We start from the raw sequence: 8143 nt of genomic DNA, 5'->3' as shown, positions 1-8143 counted from the left end.
AGTCTTTAAGAGACCCCTTCTCCACATCTGGTCTCGAAACCAACTAAGAAATAGGACAAAAGAATAGAAAGAAAAATACATCCATTTCATTCCTTATAAAGGTGATATTGGAGAATGTGACTTAGATTTGCCACAGGGCAAGTGGGCTTCCTAGTAAAGAACCCCAGAATTGGGCAGAATTATCCACCCAGCAGTGCTGCACTGGGACAGTCAGAAAGGCCAAGGGTGGGATGCCTGTCTCTCTGCTGTCTGATGAAGGAGTCCTATGTGTACTCAAGAAAAATGGCTTCCTTGGGAGACTATCCTTGTAGCAGGAGAAAGAGTTTGAGGACCCCTTCTTTGAGAAACACTTCTCGAATAAATACCTCTTGTTCTGATTGCATACTCCCCAAGCCACCTTCTGAGGATATGGCTCTCCACGTGTCTCAGGGAGCATTTCTAGCAATACCCTCTCATTCCCTTCACAAGCAGGATTGTAGTGGAAGCTCCTGTTGTGGAAGGGATTGGAATAAATTTTCAAATTCCAAGAGTAGGATGAAAATCATACATCATGAAAATCTCTCTTGGAAATCCCTTCAAGAAGGAATTGAGGAATGTCTGAAAGCTATACTGACACATAAACCCCACACAGACTATAGCCAGGCAACGGTAGAGAAAACATGCAACAAAATAACAGCATACTTCACATAGGGATATGTGATAAACTATAAAGAAATGTATTAAGAATGAAAAATCCAAATTCTTACGAGAGGTTACCCCTGGATATGAAGTAGGCTAATGTGGTCAGAAAAGTACTTCAAATGAGTTTCAAGTGTATATGTAATGTTTTATTATTTAATATGAGTATATAGAAGTGTGTTATTTTTATAATTTATGTTTGAAATATTTCATAACAAGCAATGTTTTTATGAGCTTTAATTCTGATTTTAAAAATGACTCCTATTAATTTAGAAATTGTGGAAAATATAGTTAAGTCCAGAATGAAATATACAATTAATCAGTAACCCTACCACTCTTTAATTTTAATAAAAGAATGTAATGGTAGTGGATTTCCTCCTATTACATTCCCTGTACATGCATATATAATGTATACTTACTGCATGTGGGTTTCACATAACTAGAGACACAGTGTTTGCTAAAGGTCATGGAACCAGTTATTAAATGATCCCAAAGTTTACAAGTAACTCTGACGCCAAATACCCCATCTCAAACCATTGGGATACGCAATCTTTTTTGTGTTAGGGCTGAGGCCAGCACAGGAGAAGTGACTACCCATGGTCCTGTAGGCAACAACTGATCTGGTATTGGGGACACAGGTCTCCCGTTTCATTCTATTGTACTGCAGACACATCTTTATAGTCTTTTATTCTTTTTTTGAGGAAGATTAGCCCTGAGCTAACTACTGCCAATCCTCCTGTTTTTGCTGAGGAAGACTGGCCCTGAGCTAACATCCATGCCCATCTTCCTCTACTTTATACGTGGGACGCCTACCACAGCATGGCTTTTGCCAAGCGGTGCCATGTCCACATCCAGGATCTGAACCGGCGAACCTCGGGGCGCTGAGAAGTGGAGCGTCCAAACTTAACCACTGCGCCACCGGGCGGGCCCCTAGTCTTTTATTCTTTACTGTCTCCTTTCTGGGGCTCAAAGGAGGCTTGCTATTCCAGTGTCAAAATGGAAGTTAAAGAGATCAGAAAGAACAACAAATAAATGTTGATTTAAACGATGATTTACTTCCTCTTTTCCACCATCCTCAGGTAATTCATCCTACAAAGAAATGTCAGCAAAGCTTATCTGTCGTATAAAAATGTAGATACTTCCTTTCCTGCTGCTTCAATCTGATCTCTAGGAGATGTTCATTTTTAAGTCATCTCTTTTGTGGGAGGAAGAACACAGGGGAGACTACACATACATTTGCTGACATATTATGAGTCAGATGCTTTTTGAAGGTTTGCTTATTTCTCCTACTAACAGCTCTCTGCAATACGCCCATTTTACAGATGAGCAAGTTCAGCATCACAAAGGGTAACTCACTACTTCAGTGTTACACACATCTACTCAGTGGCAGGAATGGAATTCTTAAAACAAATGATGAGGATTATATCTATCTATATCGAGATATATAGAGATGGATACATATATATCTTGAGATATATATATATATATCTCAAAACATGTTTAATTATATATATTCTTTTCCCAAATTACTATGTTATTCTATTTTTAAGCAACTTGTCTTTTTCACTTAGCATGATAGCCCAGGATATTAATTTGCATCTCTTTAGTTAATTAATTTGCATAACACACATCTACTTAGAGGCAGGAATGGAATTCTACAAACAAATGAAGATTATATATATATCTCAAAACATATTTATTTACATATATTTAATGTATTTATATATATTAATATACCTAATATATTTACATATACTCTTTTCCCAAATTATTGTTATACATATTTTTAAGCAACTTATCTTTTTCACTTAGCATGATAGCCCAGGACATTAATTTGCATCCCTTTAGTTATTATAACTTGGCATACTTTTAAAAAGTTTAATGGTCTGTATACTGCTTGTTATGTGAATTATCTGTTCACGTCATTTGACCATTTCTCTATTCACTAGTACGACTTCATTCTGTAGCAAGGATATTAAATAGGGTGGTTAAGGATTTAGTGCAAAAGTACCACTAGAACCAAACAATAACCATTATCAATACTAAATAAAAAGAGAGAGTAAATAAAACACACAGTCCAGTGTAAGAGGATATAATTTCTATTTGTTTATAAACAATATGACAGAACTGAACACAAATGACCAAAGACACAGATCATATCACTAAATGGAGACGTGCTTAACTCTCTGAGGAAAAGAAAAGTGCTTTCAGATTGCCTATTGAAGCAATTCCAAAGCTATGCTTTTACAAGAGATATACGTAAAACAAAGGAATTCAGATAGGTTAAAAATTTTAAAATAAGGAAATATATATAATAGGCAATTGCCAATAATGAGAAAGGAGGGGTTATAATCTTGACATTTAAGACAGCAGAATTGAGACCAAAATGGATTTTAAAAAACAAAAAAAAGCACCATTGTTAATGGTAAGGGCTAAAATTCACAAGGAAGATGTGAGATATTAATATTTATGTAGCCAATCACGCAAAGTATTCCTAGAGCGAAAACTACAGGAGGTGCCAGGGGAAACAGGAAGAGACACACTCATAATAGGTGATTCTAACACACTTCCTTCAACCAAAAATGGTCAAGTGGAGAGAGATGAATAATTGGAGAGACGACCTAAACAACCTAATCCCAAGGGTACATCTTATAGGTAGATCTGCTGAACTGTGAAGACTGTTAGACAATGCACGCTTTTCAGATGAGCATGGGACACTCATGAATGTTGACTCTGTTGAGGCTGCTAAACAAATCTTGGGTCCAAATGGAAATATCAATTAAAATTGCAGAATTTGATGAGGATAATGATAATGAAAACACAGCGTATCAGAATCTAGCTAAAGCAGCCATCATATGATATTTTAAAGCATTAAATATCTATATCAATAAAAATTAAAATAAATGAATTAAACATTCAATTAAAAAAGCATGATAGGGGCCAGCCTGGTGGCATAGTGGTTGAGTTGGTGTGCTCCACTTCGGCACCCCAGGGTTCACCAGTTTGGATCCCGGGTGCAGACCTACTGATGGCTCATCGGCCATGCTGTGGTTGTGTCCCATATACAAAGCAGAGGAAGACTGGCACTATGTTAGCTCGGGGACAATCTTCCTCAAGCAAAACGAGGAAGATTGGCAACAGATGTTCGCTCAGAGCCAATCTTCCTCACCAAAAAAAAAAAGCATGCTAAAGAACCACAACATAAACAAAGACAATGAGGTGGAAAAAAGAGTTAAAGGTAAAAGAAGAAATGACTTGGTTAAGAAACAACATCTCTGTTAAGGATCAGAGCAGTTGGGATGGGAATGCAGCAAACACTGGCATTGTGGGTGATGCGCCAAATACTGTGCTGGGATCTTGAGGGAGGTTTCCTCTTGACCTCCTCACAACACTCCCTTGAGGGTGAGGATCACGTTTGCGTGTATACATACATACACATTATATATATATATATATATACACATACATACACACATCATATATCCACATATATTACAGATATACACATTATGTATACCTATATACATACACAGGCGTGTGTGTGTGTGTGTATGAGTGTATGCATACATATACACACACACATAAGTTTTGGAAAGGTTGTGAGGGTTGGAACTCTCACACAGTAAACGCAGTTTTTTAATCATCTGTAGCTTTTTTAGCAAATTGGAGGATAAGGGCACCTACTGCCTTTCTGTGTGTGTGTGTGTGTGTGTGTGTGTGTGTAGTGAAAACATCCAAAACAATACTGTATTTTGTTTGGGGAAGCTCTCATATGGAGCAAAAGGATAAGGCAATGCATGGGAATGATAATCACCCCATTCTGGACAGGGAAGAAGGAAGAGTAAAGTTTTTTCTCAACCTGAATCAATTTCATAGCTCTCTATGCTTTTTAGCTGAAATATTTCATATGTGACAGAGCATTAGAGGCTACAGTTTTTATCATAAATGTAATTTATACTCATTTCTGCAAATGGTTAACATTGAGCTAAGTGCAGAGGTTAAAAATACCAATTCCCAGCAATCCCATCATGACCGAAATTCACATTGTGCTATTTCATTCCATTGTGGCTTTTTGTTGAAGGGTGCGTGCACAGGTACTACATATGCCCTACATATACAATTCATGTAACTGTTAGCATACCATATGTACACATTAGTATCCTGAATTTTCTGTTATTTTTGGTTTTGCTTTTATCTTAAGTACTAACAAGTGGATAAAGTATTCTGATTAAATGACAAGGATGAGATATGATCTAATTTTGCTTGTTAATGACCCCTTTACCAGCTGACCCAACCCCAGTTCTTGAACAATGCCTCTGATTGGAATGCCATCCCTATAGCATATTAAATAATGTTATATGTCTAGGTCTGCTCATGAGCTTTCCATAGACTTCCTTCAATCTGTATGTCAACCATTCTATTCAAAATTATAAAATTATAGGCTCATAGAACATTGTGATATGTGGCAATGTAATCCTCACTCCTATAATTCACCCTTTGGATGGGTGGTAGGAATAATAATAATAATAATAATAATAATAAACAATGATAAAGACATAAAAGATTACAGAACACTTAGATAAATTTATAAAATTGTAGGCTGATAGAACATTGTAATATCTGGCAATGTAATCCTCATTCTTAAAATTCACCCTATGGATGGGTGGCAGGAATAATAATATTATTTTATTTATTTTATTTCTTGATTTTTTTATTTTATTGAGGTCATATTGGTTGATAACATTATGTAACTTCAGGTATATATTACTATATATCAGTTTCTGTGTAGACTGCATCATGCTCACCACCAATAGTCCAGTTTTTATCCATCACCATACATATGTGTCCCTTTACCCCTTTTGCTCACCCCCACCCCCTTTCCTTCTGGTAACCACTAATCTGTTCTTTTTGTCAATGTGTTTGTTTATTTTCCACATATGAGTGAAATCATACGGTGTTCGTCTTTCTCTGTCTGGCTTATTTCACTTAACATAACACCCTCAAGGTCTATCCATGTTGTTACAAATGGAAGGATATTTATCATTATTAATAAACAATAATAAAAGATACCAAAGATTATAGGGCATATAGCAGATAAATTGCTCGCTCTAGATCACATAACCAGAAGTAATAATTCCCAGTGTCACATTGTGGTCTTCTCACCCCAAAGTCCATGCCCTTAACCACTGTTTCTATATTGAGTGTTCTTCTGTGTTAAGCTGGAGGCCAGCAAAGGGAGGGACACACCAAGGCCCTGTGGTGACTTAAAGGGTCTGGCAAGTGGGTTACAGGTTTGGTGACTCCCATCTTCTATCTAGCCAACCCATTATTATTCTTTGCTCTTCTGTACTGTTTTTGCTTCCTAGGACTCAATGTGAAATTGTTTCACCCAAACGGATCTCATCAACCAAAATGGATGATGAGATAGGACCAAAGTTCACTTCTTGCTGCTACATTTACAGATGCATTCTGTTCCAAACCTTCTATTTTATGGGATGTACATATTTTTTCTTGGAATTAGGAATCTCTCTTCTAAGAATCTATCCAAGAGATACCGTGCAAAGAGACAAAATGTCATAAGCACAAAACCATTCCTGGCAGAACAAATCATAAGAGCAGAAGACTAGAAACATGACAGATGTCGACCAATAAGGGACTGGTTGAATAATCTAAGCTACATCTACATCCTAGAGTACTATGCAGCCATGAAAAGGAATGAGGACTCCCTCTCTGTACTGCTGAGGAGTGATCCCCAGGATAGATTAGGTAAAAAAAGGAAGTACGGAAAAATGTATAGAGCTGCTGCTGTTCAACATGGTAGGCACCAGCCACATGTGCTATTTAAATTTATTAAAGTGAGATGAAAATAAAAATTTAGTTCCTTTGTCCCACTCATTACGTTTCAGGTGTTCCATGGCCACAGGTAGCTCATGTCTCCAATGTTGGACAATGAAGACACAGCAATTTCTATCTTTGCAGAAATTTCTGTTTGATGGTGTTGGTGTGAATATGCCATTTTTTTACGTACGAAAGGGGGAGAAAACCAACATACATCTTATATTTGCTTATATTTTTAAAAACTGGAAAGATAAAACGAAAAATTGACAAAAAGGATAACCTGTAATGGGATGGAGGAGCAGCCCAGGATGGAAGCAGATCATGCATATATATTCTCTTTAAAAAAGAATATATATTTATAGGCTCCATGCACAGGAAAGTGCAAGAAACAATGACCAACCCAGTAGCAATGAACAACTCTAGTCCCCAGAATGAATCCTCAAGAACATTTTCCACTAAAAGGAACCTGGAGGCCTTGGAGAAATGGCAGATTCCAGGTCTGGGTAGAGATTGTACCAGGTGAGTCTGGACCAAACTCTCCTAACAGCAAGCTCGTCAAAGACTCAGAAGCCAACATGAAAAGGCCCCCACTGGCCAAAGATAGAACAATTTGAATTCCAAATGAAATAATGAGTGCAATGGATTAAAACACATCAAATATAGAAAGATCTAGAGCTCATGATGACATTCTAAAAGAAAAAAATCCCAACAAACCCAACTTTTTTCACTTTTGAAGGACCCTAAGGAAACAACTCATTGTTTTGAAAAGTGGAAATATTGCAAAAGAATCAAACGTTCATCCTCTCCTTCCTGTGTGAACCATAACTCAGTGGAACCTAATAGTTGATGAGGGGAATTTCCTTTTGTAGAAGAATTCCACCCAATAAATGCAGAAGAAATGACACTATTAGAACATCACCCATGTTAAAAAACAAAATTGAACTGAGAAAATTTTGAAGATCTTATTGGCTTTATTCGATGACTCATGAATCAGGCAACATCCAATCCAGCAGATAGAAAGGAGTTCTGAGGAGCTGAACAAGACGAAAGACTTTTATAAGCAGAAGGGAGCAGGAACAAGAAAGTCACAGTAGGCGAAAAAGCAGCTTGGTTATTGCAAGGTCACTTTCCTTTATGGAATGGCAGGTGGGTAAGAGGCAGTGTATATAACTAGTCCTGATAGGAGATTCTTAATAGATTGGTTTAAATTCCATTTCTGGGAGAGCCACAACTGAAATTAGGGTAAGTCTCAGTTTGGTGATGTGGGGCTTAGCATAAGCAGCTTGATTTTGGGCCAGTTGTCTTGTTTTTAACACCTTTTTGTAGCCTTTAATGAAATGCAGATCTAGGAAATGATCTTGGATGCTGCAAAAAACTTAAAGGTAAAAGCAGACGGGAAACTTTATAATGGCTGGATCAGGCTGACAACACCTGAGCCCAGCGATCAATCTCAACATCCCGAGAGGACACACAATGAGACACAATGGGCCTCCTGGTGTAATGCTCTAAGAATACACAACAACACATCTGAGGTCCTTTTGCCAAGAAATCTGAATGGGATCAAGCTTCTAAATCTAATCACCAATTTAATAGAAATAGCAGAGAGAAGCAGAAGACCATAAACAAC

The sequence above is a fragment of the Equus asinus genome, chromosome X (genome assembly GCF_041296235.1).
Source record: "Equus asinus isolate D_3611 breed Donkey chromosome X, EquAss-T2T_v2, whole genome shotgun sequence".
Taxonomy (NCBI): domain Eukaryota; kingdom Metazoa; phylum Chordata; class Mammalia; order Perissodactyla; family Equidae; genus Equus; species Equus asinus.
Note: the sequence above shows the minus strand (reverse complement) of the source record.